The following is a 19,061-nucleotide window of genomic DNA, read 5'->3' as shown; positions in this document are numbered from 1 at the left end:
TTAGACCTTATCTTTTATATTATTTGAACTAATAGAAGATGAATATGGACTCCTATGCTGGATAGAGGGTTTGTACTTTTGCATTTGCATGTAGGAATTCATGAATTGGGTAAAGTCCTTGTACTCCTTTTTTTTATGAAAGTATGCAACTCCATCCATTTATCATGTGCCTTTCTGTGAAGGACATATACTCCCAATCATGCATAGTCTCTTCCTCATCCCAATACATCTCTTCATCTACCATTATGGGCTGATTTGCCTTTGGATAAGTGGGTACCCTCTTGGCATCCACAAAGCATGAATCCATTGGCTTGAATGAAGCCTGTTGTTGCTTGCCATTCAAATGAGATGAATTGAGCTAAAATGAAGGTGTTATCATTCTTCTGTAGTATCGTATGCAAAAAATATTCCTCGTGCAATCACCATAAAGAAACATGCACTTATACTTGATCTTAATGGAGTTTTACTCAACAAGGAAGAGAAGAGGCATCCACAAACAAATTGTATTTGAATTGATATTGGTCGCACCACAGTTGTTATTCGCCCCGAGTGTTTTGAATTTTTGGATAAGATTTGCCAGTACTTTCATGTTGGTATTTGGTCCACCATGCTACACAAGAATGTTTGTGCCTATGTAAACACTCTTAAACAGTATGCACATAAGAAATATCATTTCTTTATGGTGTGGGGACAAGAAGAATGTTATATCCATAATCTTCAAAAAGTGTATAGGCTAGATAAGCCTACTATTGAGGCTATGTTCAAGGTTTAGAATCAGTGCCAAGATATTTGAAATAAGAAGAATACATTGCTTATTTGTTGATGATAGCCCTTTCCAGGGATGTGTTAATCCAAAAGACAACTATCTCTTCCCTGAAAGTTTTCAAGGAGGGCACGACTACGTACTGTGCAATGACCTTCTACCCTACCTTTTAAATCTAAATAATACAAATGACATTAGGTCTATTATTTTTCTTAATCCGCTAGGTCAATCTCCTATCACACATGGTCATAATTTATTTATCGATTTTCAAGATGTACTGGAAGAATGGCTCTAATTCACCTCCCAATTTTTGCGAGAAGAGCTCAACGAATATTCAGATGAAGTGGAAAACTCATCTTGTGCATCTTCACACTTACCATTGTATGGTGATAAGCTAAAGTATGCCCAATCAAGAGGGAAAAAAAGAGAAGTAGAATCCATAAGCAAGGATCTAGCAATGTTAGCATCCAAAGCTGGAGTACCATTACTATCCAAAGACCAGCTAAGCTTGTTAAAAGTGTGTTACAAAACAAGGATTTTGAGTGATCAACACGCTATTGCTTATGCTACTCGCTTGGGATATGATCGTGGTCATCTCATAAGTGGAGTTGCAGCAAAAGCATACATATCAAGGCTACAAAGGGTTTACTTGAGCTTATGGGTAGGATAATGTCTGGTTTCATTAAACATTAAGTGACAATATAATCAGATTCCAATCTAACCCATATACTAGTTGTTGCTACAGGTCAAAGGAAACCATTGCTGAGGTCTAAACGTGCAGTTTGAAGTATGGGATTTGCACAAATATCAAGACTTGTTGGGTGCAGAATGTTTGGAGCCATTTTGTACTAAAAGCCTATAAGATAGGCTTTGGCCAAAACAATGTGCTTAGATGGGTTTAATTTTTGGATTGTACGAGCCAAATCTTTACACTATTATATCAAGCAATCAAATGCCATTGTACTCCAAACTTAGTGTCATTTGATTATCTCTTTTGTCAATATTTGCAATTCGATTTTGCAATGAAGATGTGTTTGTTTTTTTATTGAAGATATTGCCTTGTCAAGGTGTAAGGCTATGAATATTATAATTTAATTTGGATAGACTCAATTATCTCAACAGTGAAAATCTTTTATACATCATATTCAATAAATTTGATGAAATTTAGCATTGACAATATACTCGCTCTTTTATTTTTTTGGTTGAACTTCTGAGGTATTGGAGCATTTGTCTATGAAGGTTTAAGACCATCCATATCATGGATGAATTTATGTTGTTAGCACATAATATATTTATTTAAAATTTTGAATGTCCATTAACCATAAATTTTGTTTTCAACAGGATATGTTGAAGCATATAGCTTTGATTTCAAGTGTACAGAAAACTTACTATTGAGGTGGCACCAATCATTGGTGACTCATGTACCTAGAAGTAAAAGAGTTCCACCACCCCCAGATACAATAAGGAAACAAAGAAGAGTATTGATACTTGAACTCAATGGTGTTTTACTTAAGACCATTGAGATGCAACATGGTGATGTATGTCTAGAGTGGGCCAAACATATGCATCTTGTGGAAGAGAATACAAGTGTTTGGCATTTGATTCGCAAAGATGCATTCACTTTCCTTGATTTTTGTATGCAATGGTTTGAGGTATGGATCTGGAGTACTAATAGACGACAAAGGACTCGACGCATTCTTGAGTTGTGCTTTCCTCGGCACCATCAAAAGTTTAAGGTCGTAGCAGGGCAGGCAGCATGTCAAAAGACAGATCTTCTAATTGGATATCGATTTGTATACCACAAAAACTTGGATGTAGCATGGAGAACTTTTCATGACCTGGATGGAAATAACACACTAATTTTTTATGATACCCTCTACAATGTAATGTGGAATATGCCCGGAACCTACTTAATTTTTCCAAAGATGTGGAATCAAAGTATAGAGGAGCTTCAAGGTTTTTTGGAGACAACAATCAGCGCATGGTTACTTGGTTGGATTTATGCAAAGAACAAACGGGAGTATACTTGCAACACTTTAGTAAATGAAGCAGCTTATGATAGAGAAACTTTGTATGTATTGGAGCAATACATGAGAAAACGCTATGTTTGAGTTACAATTTGTACTCAATTATTATCTTGACAAAGTGTCTACGAAGGGTTTTTGTCTTCGGATGAATTGTAAACTTGAATGTAACAATCTCATTGAAATTTGATTGCTTCTAGTGTTTCTAAACACCACACTCTTTGGAGATCCCTCAATTCTAAGGTTCCTTTTCCAAGTGTTCTTTGGCATTATTATCCCATGTTTTTACTTCAATGTCCCTCAAATTTGAGCATATATATCATGATTTATAATCTTGATATAGTGTCTAAGATGGGTTTTTATCTGTGGATCAATCGTAAACTTAGCACATTGTTACTGTCATTGAGATTTACTTTTTGTTTTGTTGTTTCTAACACCACACCCTTTAGAGATCTCTCATTTCTAAGGTTCCTTTTTAAGTGATATTTAGAATTCTTTTGGCAAATTAAATAAAGCCCATGTTTTTACTTAAATGTCTCAAAGTGGAGATAATATTTAACATTATCTTCTCTTCATATGAAAGGTGTTGTATAATCTCAATTAAGTTTAGTGTCATGTTTCCCTTGTCCTTCCAATATTATTACATTGACGTATGTATCTATACAACTACAAACAAATACGCCAAACAGTTGTGTCAAGATATAATCTAATGGCACAAAGAGTGCACCAACAAATAGATGTTAGCTCAAACTACACAAAAATACCAAGTTTCCAACCAATCCTATAAGAAATGGGACTCAAATAATTCCCAAAATTCCTAAATTTGTCTTAATACACCTTCCAATATCTGGCCTTAGAAGATATGGGCCACTAGTGCCACACAGGTTGCTCGCTCATAATATCATGCGAGATTAAGGTTGCACACTAGCTTGTGGTGGTCTCTTGTAGCCTCCCCTATCCCACTTGTAATGAGATCTAGATGACTATTGGAATTTTTCTCCACATAGAACTTGATGAGGTTAATGTCCACACAATCAGTGATCTTGTCTGGGGAGGGTCTGGGCATTGCCTTTGTTCTAATATTCTGATTACCGAATCGATTTCTATGTTATCAAGTGGATAGCACTAGTGAATGCGAAGTCAGGTGGATACATTTGTTACTATTCTTCAACGGGGGCCTTGAGGATCTCACCCTCTTCCAAGACCTATAGTGGGAGAAAGGGGTGGTTGGCTTGTGAGGTTAAGGTCTTGGTGGGGATTCCATTGATGACATTGCCAAAAGATATTGGTGGTTGGGTCATCTTGAAAGATGAGGGGGTGATGGTGGAGTTAGAGAAGCAGGTGGGGACCTCTAAGGAGGAGTGGCCATTGGTGAAGTGAAGATGAGGAGAGGTGTAGCAAAGCTAGAGGGTTGGTCAAGGGGGAAGGCATCACTGATGCTTGTAGCTTATCTTTTTCTTTGGCAAAGGGTATTCGCAAAAGCAATGCACAACTCCATATGTATACATAAAAATACTTGCATACCCATATTAAAAAAACCTCTGCATTTTAACGCACAAAGTGTGTGAAGAATGAGTTTTTGTTCACTTTGATAAAACAATCTGCCCAATCTGGAGGCTCTCGACTACTCCTTGAATTGTGTGTATACATGAGGATCCCATTCATGTCTAACACCAATTCCCTTTGTTCCACATGCTTTGGAAATGGACACTAAAAACACATCGGTGTGGGCCCTAGGAGCAAAAGGTAGTTTGGAAACATAAACCATGTTGGAAGTTTGTATAATAGCCAGTAACAAGGTATCTCAATAGTGTGACATACTGTATTTATCTTTGCCTATGTCGTCCTGTATAGATATTTCCTATAGGTAAAATTAAAGTATGATTTTTGCTTCACCTGGCCTGACCACACTCTTGATTCATAAGTGCCCACATACAGGGATAGCAATGTGGATTGCTCTTGATATAACACCACATCCTCTAACAACCATTGTACTTTTATAGAACATAAAAAAGACCTGTTACCCAAAACACTTTATAACCATTGAGAATCAAGTACTATATGCACTCATTCAAAACAATCAACTTTGGCAAGGGAACCAAAAACACATTTCATCATATTATATGTAAAAGCTGATTATAATCGATGGTGTTAAAAGTCTTTGGAAGTATAACTGTCGCAATCTAAACTAGAAGGGTAAAAAGGATACAAAAAGGAGTGCAATGTGAAGTTTCAAGGCCTTAATAAAAAGCAATACAAAATATATGCAAGTCATTATACAACAAAATTAAAGTTTCCTGCATGTGCAGGTCTTTTTTTTTCTCTTCACTTTCCCACATTTAGCATTTGATTTCATACTTTCATTCTCTAGCTTTCTCTTCTTCAACTTTCTTTCCTCAACCTACACAATAATGCACATATCAAGCACACATATAACACAGGTCCTCTTTATTAACTCATACAGCTACAATAGAAAAAAGGATATGAGTCAGATGACATGTTGCCATTAGTGTCCACCATCTCATCATTGGTCTACATGTCTCATACTTCGTACCCACTAGTGTTTCTACCAAGATCATTATAGGTATCATATACACTCGCTGCCATTGCTGTGATTGGTTTATCCTCTATTGTAGCGTCAACCTTTAGGGTGGCAATAACACCATCACAAATAGCCTGCTCAACCACCAACATCCACCTGGACATCATTACTCACTAACCACCTCATCTGTTATGGCTACCTACTTTGCCACCCCTTGCTCAAATAATTTCCCTCCACATTAACTAGCTGCACCAAAGAGCCTACATCCCCTTCTCCAACATGCTCCTCAACATTGTTAGTAGACACTTGATGAACCTCACCCACCTATCACCTTCCATGGGACCTTTGTCAAAATTGGTCTACGTTTACATATTTTAATAAGAGCCTGAAAAATATGGTCATGCTTATATCAACCATCATGATAAATTGAGTGACAAACAAAATGGTATAGAAGATTGTAAATCAAGCATTGCTCACAGAGGCTGCCTCTTGCAAGTATCTTGCTCACAGATTTGGCTGTGTTTCCCTCTTGACCAGCTATATGACAAGTTTAAGAGTTATTACTACCATCTAGAGCCTTAACAAAGCAAGTTACCTAGGGTTATGTATATTACCAAACTGATGCTAATTTCTAGAAGGGGTTTGTTCACTAACTTCCACCATAACATTTTCTTTCCCTGAACATCTACGTATGATAAACCATGAAACAAAAGATCTAGATTAGAACTATAAACATTTTTATGTGTCAAAGTATAGTTTTCTCAAACTACTCACTGTCTTACACTTTATTATTTTTCTTTTAGCTATGCTAATTGCAAGCTTAAAAGTAATGACAAGCTTTACAACAATGGGATCTAACAATCTTTAAATCACCTACTCTTGTAACACTGCTTTAAAGCTTGGAACTACTTTAAAGCTTGTCAGATTACTTTAACACTACTTCTGTAATTGGACACTAAAGTGTCCTGAGGACACTTTAGTGTTCTGTTTCTCACCAAAACTTTGGAATTTTTTGGGGAACCTAGAAACAACACCTTGTTTCAACCATAGGTCGGTTAAAAGTCAAAAAATAAAGGGGATTTTTCATGATGTCAAAACATAAGCTATATTAGAAATTTGACAAAAAAACTCTAACTTGAATTTTTCCCAAGAGCCATCTGCAGCCCCTTTTTGCCCATCTCCAAGTAAGCCCTGCAGAAATTTTGTTCACTGTCTCACCCTTGTGTTGAGTGGAGGGTGTCCTTAGTTGCTCTCCCCCCCTCCGATGTGAATAGACTTAAGGGAGGACTCCCCTTCTCTCCCTCTAAGTTCAAGCTCTTGCCCTAGAATTCCAGTTTAACCCCCCCATTTTCAATGACTTTATTAAGGGCTATTTGGCTTTTAGAGGTGGTTCACACCTAGGAGTTTTTTGCTCATAAAGTGAGCAAACGACCTCCAATTCGTGATCTAATTGAAGCATTGCATTTGTGGCAATGAGGGCTACAAGAAGGTGATTAGGATGGCCCCACCACAAAGACATCAAAATATCACCTCGGGAGACGCACACAACAACGAACCTATAGAGAGATTATCCTAGATGCGGCTCCAACTCTCCCCTTGGGAGTCCCACAAGGAATTAATAGCCAAGTTAGCTTGGTCATTGTAAAAAAGAAGAAGTTTTTGATTAATATTTAATGTTAACATTAATAAATTAAGAAAGAAGATGCCAGTTTTCTTTACTTTGAAAATACCAAAATTCTATGAAATCATTGTTTTCTCGAGAAAGTGATGTATATCATATTCTATGGTTTAGTTTAGCAATTGTTATCTTTATTAAGTTAAAAAGTACAGGTACATCTTCTCCCCGCCTCGATGCTGGACCCATTTTCATGCTTGTGTAGCTGGGCGGCAACGTTAGCAAGGCTTGGAGTCAGCCCAAGGTATCCCTCATAACATTGGGAAGATGAGGATCGCTGATTGAGGTGAGTATTGTGATGCTGCCTAGTTCTATGGGCCTAGCATGTAGACATCCCTCTGAGGGGTGAGAGGATCAAGCGATGGAGCTTGAGAGGGTGACAGGCCATGGCTTGAGTCCTCGCCAGCAGAGCTGCTGCCAAAACGATGAGGTGTATGGTCCGGTATAGGGATTGCCCAGTTTATAGAGACTGTAAGGCCAAATTCTAGATCATCGGGAGAATAAAGTAAAGAGCCTGGATTTGGCTATGGATAATCTTGAATATTGTATCTATTTTTTTATATAAATCCTTTGTTTGTAAGCATTGTTGTATCATTGATAATTATTGTTTAAAACGAACAATGTGTAAGGCCATAATTAAAGAACTTGTTTATTTTTGTCAAATAGTGTGGTAGGTTTAATTAGAAAACAAATTGATGCATGAGTTGGGTGGAAAGTGGGAGGATGGAATGCCCTGATGGCAACATCCTATGGATGGGTAGACCCGAGTAGTCAGGTAGCTTTCTAACAAATTAATTGAAGTTTCTATGTTAGATAAATAGGTTTCCTTGGGAAATCCTACTTTAAAGGTCGAGGTCAGCGGGGCGGCTTGTGCCTTGCATAGATAAGGAAAAAAGTGTTGTTTCTAGAAGTCAAGAAATAGAGGTTGCCTGAGCTAAGGTCAATCACTCTATGAGTGGTTTGATTTTAGGAATCATTCAAAAAGACCATGCTCCCTCTGCGGGATATAACTAGGTCTTACCTATACTAATCGTATCCTTTTATCTTTACATGATCAAGGTGTTGACGACGAGGAGGAAATTTTCCCAAGTTACATTTAGTAGACTATCTTGAGGTTTCCCCTATTTAGGAAGGGAGGGACCTTACAATTGGTATCAGAGTAGATCTTAGTTCCTAGGACTTGTTAATTAAGGTTGTTTTGGAATGTATGTTTACCTAATGCTGTTTGGTAAAATAACTTACTAGAACAATTTGAATTGGTGATTGAATGATTGTAGGAAGAGGGTGACGCTTAATGTAAGATGAAAGTATTAGTACGTACAAGGTGAGATCGATTTTGTCAAAGGTTATACTTAGACCTACGACATATTTATGAGGAGACATTTAGCCCCATTGCCAAAATGGCAACTGTGAGAGCTGTTATTTGTAGTGGGTGCATCAAAAGGCTGGGTTTTACATTAGATGGATGTAAAAAATGAGTTCTTATATGGTGAGTTGCAAGAAGAAGTATATTTGGAATAACCAGTTGGTTATGAGGATTTGAGTCAAAATTATGTGTATAGGCTACATAAAGCATTGTAAGTCTTAAAGTAGGTACCAAGAGCATGGCATGAAAAGATTGCATAGTATGTAATCACCATTGGCTTTCATATGGTAGATGCTGATCATTAAGTCTATTTGTGAAAAGAGTGATATTAAGGGGATTTTGGTTATCACTATCTATGTGGATGACGTGATTGTTGGGGGTGACAATGAAGAGGAAGTTGAGAATGCAAAGGGTCTCCTCGGGAAGACATTTGACATGAAGGATTTGGGTGAGTTGAGATACTTTCTTGGCATTTAGGTCATTAAAACACCTAAGGGCATATGGCTATCTCACAGAGAGTATGCATTAGACATATTGTCCAATGCAAATATGGTATGGCTGGTGGCAAGCCTATTTATGTATCACTGGATCAAAATGGCAAGATGAGTGCAAATGCAAGTGAGATTTTGGAGAATGCCACTATGTCAACTTGTCAGCTCGAGAAGGCCAAAGTTCTCAGACAAGTGCACCAGCTCAGGTGACTATGTTGGCATCCAAGCTTTGTCATGGATGGGAAAGCCCTTGCAAATTCATCTGCCCTCCTGATCTCTTCTTCTGCACAATCATGGACAGCCAAAATAATTCTTTGTACAGCTTTGGTCCTAAACTATTTTACGTGCAAGGGAGCATATTTGTTCAGAATTATTTCCTGTACACAGAGAAAAGCTTTGTTAGGGACATTATAGCTACGTTAGATTATGCAAGTCTACATTACAAACATCACTTACATTAGGAATACCAAAAAGTTTTCTTTATTAAAAGGTAGGCGTTTAGGGCCAGCCTCCATCCACAGCTGACATCTCTGGACTAGACTGGCACCCTTATTCTACGATATGTCATGTTTTGTATAAGGTTTGGCTCCATTAAGAGATGTTCCAATGCATATACAAATTTTTGAGACGTCCTAGTCTTCTAGTGCATCTTCCAGATGGCTTGTCACTCTTCAAATTTTGAGTTCCATGATAATATGGTGTAGATGCTTGAGAGGTTGTCCCTCCCTCATCCCTCTCATATCCAAAGAGGGTGGGGTAGAGATCATCTTCCCATCTATGGTCATAGACCTATCAGGTCTAGCAATACCCAACGAACCAAAATAAATGGACCATCTTTAGTTTTTCGATCGCATACCACAAGACCATTGGGTATATGACCAAGTAATGCAAGTCTTACCTGTTTGACAGAGTAGCTGCTATGGGACACAACCCAATATAGAGTCTACCACCCTTACCATCAGTCTTCCATGTCTTAGAAACTATGGCGGAACCCCCATATTTGTAGACTGCTCTAGTCTGATGTCTTTGTTGAGCCTAGGATTTTCTTTTATGATGAATAAGACCAATTATATTAGTCTCAAATATTTGTAATAAAACTTGTACTTGTAAATATTTGAGAAATAAAATAATTTCAAAGTTTTATTTTTAAAAGCATGAGCAACCTCCAGTCCCCAATGCACTATATACAAATGTCCAGGGGAGAAGAAGCTCCTACTCAAACAAATGCTCCCTCCCTCCCTTACGGGGAAAGGTTCAAAGATTGAGAAGGATGCTGAGGTTGAATCGAAGTAATGGATGATTATTTATCATATGCCTATACTAGAGTGGCAAACCAGTCCATGCTTGCATGATTTTGTCTCACCGGGAATGTTAAACTCTGGTGGAAGCAATGGCGCCGTGAAAAGGGAGTCACTGAACACTCCCAAACATGGGAGGATATTAAGCAAGTTGTGAAGGAATGATATCTCCCCCCATCTCATGAATCCATCAAGATGAATGAGTTTTTTTAGTCTCAAGCAGAGTCAGTTTAACCCCAGAAGAATACTATTCTAAATTCAGCACTCTCCAGAAGCATTAGGGAAAATGTGGACTATTTTTGGGCCCTCTAAGAAATGCCAAGTCATCATTCTATTATGAAAAGGGGGATCGTGGATAACTCTATCCATAGTACCTCAAAACTATATCATATAGCATATCATTGGAAAGATCCTGATGAGAGGATTCTAACGCACCAACCTCTAAAAATTTAGAGTTTTTATACTCAAGTTATGGCCTCTCTAGCAAAAAGTAACCTCAAAAGTTTCGTAAAACGGAAGCCTCACCCTCATTAGTCCTTATGGAATATTCCTTAGAATCTCAAAGAGCTTAAAAGGCCCAAAAGTGAGTCCAAATTTTCCCTAATGTATGCCCCAGCCATGACTACTTCCCAGCAAAGTGGTTTGTTTTTGCCAAAGCTTGAATAAACCCTTGGATTCCCACCTCGAAGCAATGAGGTTGAGCACATTGCAAGATGCTCTCATACGAGAAAAGCCTCTTGTGAAAGAGCTAAAGTATAGTAAAGCTATGCCTCTCAGAAGAGATCTTACACTAAATCAAACCCTAAAGATCAGTCTTACAAAAAGCCCTAGCAAAATTCTCCTTACTATAGGGTGACAAACCAACTCCTTACTATACAACTGAAGGGTGACAAACCAACTCCTTTGTTCCCCTTTGTGTTTTGAATGCAATGAGCTGGGACACTTTAGGGCCAACTTCCCCAAGGTAGCATCATCTTTTCCTCAAAGTGGTCAAGCAAATCAAGGCCGTGGAACCCCCATTCACCAAGGTGCAAGAGGTGGTGGACGTGGCAGAGGACATGGAGTAGTTACTTGCACTGCATGTGCTATAAGTGAGGAACCAAGTTTGGAGATGGCTGCTGAAGAAGAACGTGCCACCGTCCATGTGGTGGTAGAACATCAAGGTCCAAATCAAAACTCTCGCATTATTTAAACCCCAGCTACTCAACACAGTAAGCCATTCCAACTTTTGATTGATTGTGGTAGTACCCATTTATTTCTTTCTCCAATGTGTTTACAAAAATTAAACTTTTGATTGATTGATTGTGGTAGTACCCATTTATTTCTTTCTCCAATGTGTTTACAAAAATTAAACTTGGGTCAAAAACCAACTAGAAGAATGGTTGTAGAGCTAGCTAGTGGGGAAGGAAGTAGTATCTCAACACTCTATAGGAAACCTTGATTTTAAATTGGGTAGTAAGAAAACTCATGGCCATTTTAGAGTCCTGTCATTAGAAATTTATGATGGGATCCTTGGGATGGACTGGTTAATCGCAAACAATGGTAGTATTCACTCTGTAACTAGGCAGTATCAATTTTAAAAATGAGCACGGCCAAGTAGTATCAGTTCAGGGGAAGACAAGTAAACCTAAGTCTAGGGTAGTCAAGGAAAAACATCTTCTCAAGGGAGCACGTAAGGCACAACAAGTTTTCCTAGTTAAGCTCAACAAATCTACTGAACCTAGTAAAGAATCAGAACCCTCTTGGCTCCAAGAATTCTCTAACATCTCTCTTGGACGAGCTTACATGACTACCACCTCCTCGAGAAGCCGATCATGAAATCAAGGTGATCCTTGGTGCTCAACTTGTCTCAAAAACACCCTATGAGATGCCTCTCCCCGAAGCCATTGGCTTCAGGAGTAACTTTACCAACTCATTAAGGATTTGTACTCCCCAACAGCTCTCCTTGGGGAGCACTTGTTCTTTTCCAAAAGAAGAAGGATGATATTCTTCATCTATGCATAGATTATCGAGGACTAAATCAGGTCACTGGAATAAGTATCTTATCCCTCACATCCGATGAGCTTCTTGACAGGCTTCATGGGGCCACATTTTTCTCAAAAACAGACTTGAGGTCTGGTTACTACCAGATCAGAGTCAAGGAAGCAGATATACTCAAAACAACTTTCAATACCCATTATGGCCACTATGAGTGTAATGTAATGTCATTTGAGTTAACCAATGCTCCTGCAACCTTTAACTACCTAATGTAAGATATATTCCATCCCTACTTGGATGAATTTGTGCTTGTCTTATTCTTTGATGACATCTTGGTCTACTCCAAGTCGGTAGAAGAGCATGAGGAGCATGTGCGTAGAGTTCTACAATTACTGCACAGACATAAAATCTATGCCAAGAAGAACAAATGTACCTTCTTTACTCATTAGATCAAGTATCTTGGATTCATTATCTCCCAAGATGGTATCTTAGTAAATCCCGCTAAGGTCAAGGATATACTAGAATGGCCACCCCCTAAATCAGTCCATGAAGTTTGTGGGTTTTTGGGAATTACTAGGTACCGGATTTTCATCAAAGATTATGCCCTGGTAGTTGCACCCTTGATGGATCTTCTCAAGAAGGATTGCAAAATAGTGTGGTTTGCCAATCCATCAAGTCAACTTTGATCAGTTCAAAACCACCATTACCTCTGCACCAGTCTTGAAACTTCCTGATTTCACTAGGGAATTCGAGGAGTTTAGCACTTGGTGGTGTCTTAGGCCAGGAAGGAAGAGCATTGGCTTATAATTCTCAAAAAAGCTGAAGAAAATTATGCCACCCATGTTTTGGAACACTTAGCAGTTGTTCATTGCCTCAAATTATGGAGACATTATCTCTTGGGGAGAAAATTCCAGCTTGTAACTGACCAAAAGAGTATGAAGTTGATCTTCACCCAGCCTAATCTCAACATGAGGTGGAGAAGATGGATTGAAATCCTACAAGAACATGATTTCGACATCAAATTCTGCCATGGGAAGAATAATGTGGTAGTGGATGCACTCAGCCGAAAAATCTTTCTTGAGTGCAATTTTGATGCTAAATGATCGCATATTGGACAAGGTCAAAGAAGTCTCATCTCATGATCCTAATTACCAAAGGATGGTGAAGTTAGTAGAAGAAGGGAGAACTTTAGAGAAAGAGAAAAATCTAATCAAGGGGTACTTCACCCATGATGGGAAACCCTACTTCAATCACAGCTATGTATTCCTAAGGATCTTGCTCTAAAGAAGCTAATTCTCCATGAAGCTCATGATAGCCCCGTTGCAAGGGCATCCAGGATATGCAAAGACCTTGAATGCTGTAAGGAAGAGCTATCATTGGGCAAGCTTAAAAAATGACGTCCTTTGGTACTTGAAGCAATGTCTCTCATGTAAAAGGATCAAAGCTCAAAGAGTTAAGATGCTTGGGAAGCTTCAACCCTTGGATATCCCCCAAATGAAGTGGGAATGCATTAGTATGGATTTTGTCATCACAAGTCTCCCCTTTGTATAACGAGGATATGATTCCATTTTAGTGGTGGTGGACTTGCTTACCAAAGTAGCTCATCTTATACCAGCAAATAAAACCTTTAAAGCTTCAAATGTTGCTCGATTATTCATCAAGGAGGTCTTCAAGCTTCATGGTCTACCGAAGAGGATAGTTAATGACCGGGATTCTGACTTCACTTCAAAGTTCTGGCAGTCCTTATTTCAAGCCTTGGGTACTCAACTTTGCTTTAGCACAGCTTATCATCGAGAGACCGATGGCTAGACTGAGAGAGTCAACCAAGTAATTGAAGACATTCTCAGAGCATATTGTGGACTGAAGATGGATTCAATACCTTCCTTTGGTAGAATTCGCTTATAATACATCTTATCATCAGAGCATAGGAATGTCACCATTCAAAGCACTCTATGGGCAAGAATGCTTATCTCCTCTAATTTTCTCTGATGCAACCATAAGAGTTGAGACATCTAGAAAAATGATCGAAGAGATGGAAGAACAGACCAAGGCAATTCAAAAGGATATTAAAGCTGCTCAAGATCGACAAAAGCATTATGCTAACACAAGGAGGTCTGAAAGGATCTTCAAGGAAGGAGATGAATTTCTTCTACGAGTGCGACCTAAGCGTAGCACTCTGTCACTTGGGAAATATAAGAAACGCAGCCCAAGATATTGTGGACTCTATACAGTCATCAAGTGTCTCAACAGAAGTGCTTATAAGCTGCAGCTCCTAGCCCATATCAAAGCCCACAATGTATTTCATGTAAGTTTGTTAAAGCCTTACGAACCCAGTCTCAATCATATTCTTGATGATGAGAAAGTTGTAATCCTAACTCAAGGAGTCCTTGAATTGCAGCCTGGTAGGATCATAGATTCTAGAGAAAGGCAACTCCGTAATAGAACTCTTATAGAACATCTAGTACAATGGAAAGATTACCTTGAAGAGGATGCAACTTGGGAAGATGAAGCTACACTCTTAAAACATTACCCTAAATTCATGAACGAGATAAGGAAATCTTGATTTCTTTAAGGGGGGAAGGATGTAACATGCCCATATTCAATAATAATGTATGTCCATTTAATAGATAAATTGATGGTCTTTTGTGGTGTAAAAATTAACAATTTTAATAAATGAGCCATTTCCACTTAGAATCTTAAAATTCTGAGCCCAAATTTGGAATCTGCATGCAATTTTACCCTATTATATGATTTACAACATCCAAAACGGTCAAGCCTCTGTAAATTTTTAGTTATTTTTAGTTAAAATACAGTAAACTTTAAACCTTAATAGATGCACGACCGGTTGTTTGATTGAGGAATGGTCTACACCCCCATGACTAGGGAGACACCTTGGACATTTTCGCTGAAAAAAAATTTCGCACCCATCGAGCGCTTCGACACGCATATCGGGATCGGTGCCCTAAAAAAGGGGACCCTGTCTGCCACAAAAAGATGCCATTCACATACTGGGTGCCCGTACAACGACCGCATAAGGACCAAAGACCACTCAAATGTACGGTCTCCACTGGCCATCACATGGACACCCATGTTGCCACCCACTGACCCGGAAGGTACATGCGTACCATAGCTTTTGCCCACGCACAGGTACCATTCCTTCCCCCAAACTCATGCAGCCCACATGCCGGTGCACTTTCACTGTACATCATCCTTTGTACCACTCTTTGCTCTTCTTTTCCCTGCACCCATATCCGTACCCGTACTAGTACCTATATAAACCCCCAAGCTCCCTTAATGGCTGACACCCAACACCCTATTCTACCCGTACACCTGACACTCTGTGTAGTGATTGTACCCAACACTTTGTGCGAGAATGTGCCCAAGAGCCCTCTGCAGCCCCTTTTTTCCCATCTCCAAGTAAGCCATGCAGAAATTTTTTTCACCCTCTCACCCTTGTGTTGAGTGGAGGGTGTCCTTAACTGCTCTCCCCCACCACCACAATCCCCCCCCATGTGAATAGACTTAAGGGAGGACTCCCCTTCTCTCCCTCCAAGCCCAAGATCTTGCCTTGGAATTCCAGTTTAAGGACATCTTCCCCCCCATTTGCGCGGTGACTTTAGTAAGGGCTTTTTGGCTTTTAGAGGTGGTTCACACCTAGGAGGTTTTTGCTCATAAAGTGAGCAAACGAGCTTCAATTCGTGTTTCGATTGAAACGTTGCGTTCACAAAAAGAAGGGCTATGAGAAGGTGATTAGGATGGCCCCACCACAAAGATAGCAAAATATTACCTCGGGGGACACACACAACAACGAACCTAGAGAGATTGCCCTAGGCTCCAACTCTCCCCTTGGGAGCCCCACAAGGAATTAATGGCTAGGTTAGCTTGGTCATTTTTTAAAAAAAGTTTTTGATTAATCTTTAATGTTAACATTAATAAATTAAGAAATAAGATGCCACTTTCCTTTGCTTTGAAAATATCAAAATTCTATGAAATTGTTGTTTTCTCAAGAAAGTGATGTTGTCTATCATATTCTATGGTTTAGTTTAGCAATTGCTATCTTGATTAAGCTAAAAAGTACATGTACATCTTCTTCCCACCTTGACGCTAACCCCGTTTCTGTGCTCGTGTAGCCGGACGACGACGTTAGCAAGGCTCGGAGTTAGCCCAAGGTATCCCTCATACCATTGGGAAGATGAGGTTCGCTGATTGAGGCAATTATTGTGATGATGTCTAGTTCTGTGGGCCCAGGCTAGTGCGATGATTAAGCCCTCCCTAGCACGTAGACATCCCTCTGAGGGGTGAGAGGATCAAGCGATGGAGCCTGAGAGGGTGACATGCCGGCTTGAGTCCTTGCCAGCTCCAATGATGAGGTGTATGGTCCCGTAGTGATTGCCCAGTCTATAGAGGCTAAAAGGCTGAATTCTAGATCATTAGCATAATAAAGTGAAGAGCATAGATTTGGCTATGGATAGTTTTGATCATTGTATCTTTTTTTTAAAAAAAAAATCCTTTGTTTGTAAGCATTGTTGTATCATTGATAAAGATTGTTTAAACAAATAATGTGTAAGGCCATTAATTAAGGAACTTGTTTATTTATGTCAAACAGTGTGGTAGGTATGATTAGAAAACAAATTGACATATGAGTTGGGTGGAAAGTGGGAGGATGGAATGCCTTGATGGCAACATCCTATGGATAAGTGGACCCGATTAGTCAGGTAGCTTTCCAACAAATTAATTGAAGTTTCTACGTTAGATAAATAGGTTCTTGGGAAACCCTACTCTGTCTAAAGGACTAGATCAATGGTTGTGCCTTGTATAGATAAAGAAAAAGCATTATTTTTAGAAGTTAAGAATAGAGGTTTCCCTGAGCTAAGGTTGATCACTCTATGAGTGGTTTGATTTTAGAAATCATTCAAAAAGATTACACTCCCCCTGCGGAATAGAACTAGGTCTTACCTACTAATCGTATCCTTATATCTTTACATGGTCAAGGTGTCGACGAGTAGGAAACTTTTCCAAGTTAGACTTAGTAGACTATCTCGAGGTTTTCCCTATTTAGGAAGGGGGGACCTTACAGATATACATACACAATAACACATATAACTCAAAAATTAACAATTTCTTCACATTTGAAAATAACTACCTAGGTTATAACAAACATACCTTTTACGCTCTCATTGGTTCAGTTTTGACAATATTTTATTGCACGTGTTTTTTCAATGGAGGAGGCATCTTTTATGTGGGTCATCTGTTCTTGGCTGGTGCTGAATGTTGTGTTTTCAAATCTTCAAAGTCTACACTGCATTGCATGTAAGTAAAACACAAGCCATTAAACATGCCATTAAAGAGTTAGCCTAGTATATATATCCAGAAACCTCAAGTACCAAATTTTAGAGTGAGCATGCCATTAAAGACATTGCCTCTAGTATCTATGTCTGGAAACCTCCAGTATCGATTTTAGCATATCATTAAGATATCCAATCTAAGGTTTAAACAATTGGGTGAAAGCAAGGTAAGGTGGTATACTTAAATAATTTTGGGTACTTAATAGGTGGTTTAATAGCTCCATGGTGGGAAGCTCTCAAAATAATAATAAAAAAAAACAAATCAATAAAGGGATCACTTTTTAAGTTTAAATAATAAAATTTGTTAATTTAAACAAATCTACATGAGAAGACTTCATCATGAGAATCTACATGCACATCTTCCTTGAACAAAAGTAAACCTTCTCCATCTTCTGCTTCCTTGAATGAGTTAGATAAAAGTGCAACTTCAGGACTGTGTCTTTGTTGAATGATTTGGCTTTCAAGGTATTCTCTCTCTCTCTCTCTCTCTCTCTCTCTCTCTCTATTTCTTCTACATCATCATCATCATCATCATCATCATCATCATCATCATCATCGTATGTGTGTGTTATAGGTTCTTTGATGAATTTGATATTATACTACAATGATTGTTGCATCTGGTTTACTACCCAAATGAGGAGTCAAACACTCTCTCATGAGTCTTCAAGTAAGTATTCTAGGTTTGTCACATCTCCAGGCACATATGGCTATTATGGATTGTCTTGTAGAGAGGATGTATTGGCCATGCGTATGTGATATTCAATTTCTAAGGTTGACCCAATTTTGTTCTACAAAAGAGGATTTTTATACTAAGCATGCGCTTAGCTTGCATGGACAAGATGCAAGAGCCTTGTTAGAGGAGGATATTCCTGACAAGCAGTGGCTATCTATTTTCACCCAACTCCACAAGAAGAAAGCTAAGATACACCTTAGCATGGTATGCCCTGATTTGCAAGAGGAGTGTGCCTTGTTATATCATAAGGTGTACCAAGAGCCCCCCTCAAACAATGAGTTGGGGATTCTTTATTCACATTTGAAAGATCCCCAAGAGCCCAAAGTCCATCAAAGAATTCAACATGTGTGGTCGTATGGGCAAAATTTATAGAGCGTGTACATTATCCAAGGGAAACCAAGTGCATTGCAATGGAAGTTGTATCATTGGAGAAGTATCACAACGGGTCATCCAATGCACCAAAATCTTCATTTGGAGGGGCTAATAGGGCTAAGATGGAGTGTGAGACAGGACAAGAGGATTAATCGGAGTCACAAGTTCCTACACAGTTGTCAAGGCGAGGTCAAATGCAGTGTTTGTTCATAGAGTTTTGCGAAGTTAGTCCAAAGTATATGCTACTTTGGTAGAATCCATGGCCTCTCAGCATAGGCAAAAGTTGATGTAAAGAAGAATCACCTAGCTGAAAAGAAAGGATTTTTAGATGGAAAGAAGGAGAAAATGTGTGAGGAAGGTGCTTTCAATGTCTTGGCCACTCCACAAGCGCAATTAGAATTTGCACAGAAAGAATTAGCAACTTTAGACTGGGAAAATATAGAGGAAGTATTGAAACTAGAAGCATAGATTTCAG

Source organism: Cibotium barometz, chromosome 21 (assembly GCF_041138505.1).
Source record: "Cibotium barometz isolate CiBa-2024 chromosome 21, ASM4113850v1, whole genome shotgun sequence".
Lineage (NCBI taxonomy): Eukaryota > Viridiplantae > Streptophyta > Polypodiopsida > Cyatheales > Cibotiaceae > Cibotium > Cibotium barometz.
This window is presented reverse-complemented; position numbering follows the sequence as displayed.